Below are 326 nucleotides of genomic sequence, written 5' to 3' on the forward strand. Positions count from 1 at the left end.
CCATTTTAGGTGCCATAATTAGCTAATTTTCTAACAGTTTTCGGCAAGTGGAAACTAATCGAACTTTTAAAAATCCATTGTCGATTTCGGGGATGAGAGTCAATCCGTCAAAGATCGCTGTTTTCGGTTTTAATAAAACTTACAATAGATAACGAAAGGTTGATAGTTTGTCACGACCGGCGCTAAAATTGCTGTCAGTGTGTAGAATACTAAATAAAGAAGATTAGTGACAGAAGGAGCGTGAGAGTGAGATTAGCAGTATATACAGTATATGGAAAGAAATACAGTATATTATTTTCAGTGATTGGACCGTATGTATTACGAGC

This window comes from Penaeus monodon, chromosome 28, assembly GCF_015228065.2.
Source record: "Penaeus monodon isolate SGIC_2016 chromosome 28, NSTDA_Pmon_1, whole genome shotgun sequence".
Taxonomy (NCBI): Eukaryota; Metazoa; Arthropoda; class Malacostraca; order Decapoda; family Penaeidae; genus Penaeus; species Penaeus monodon.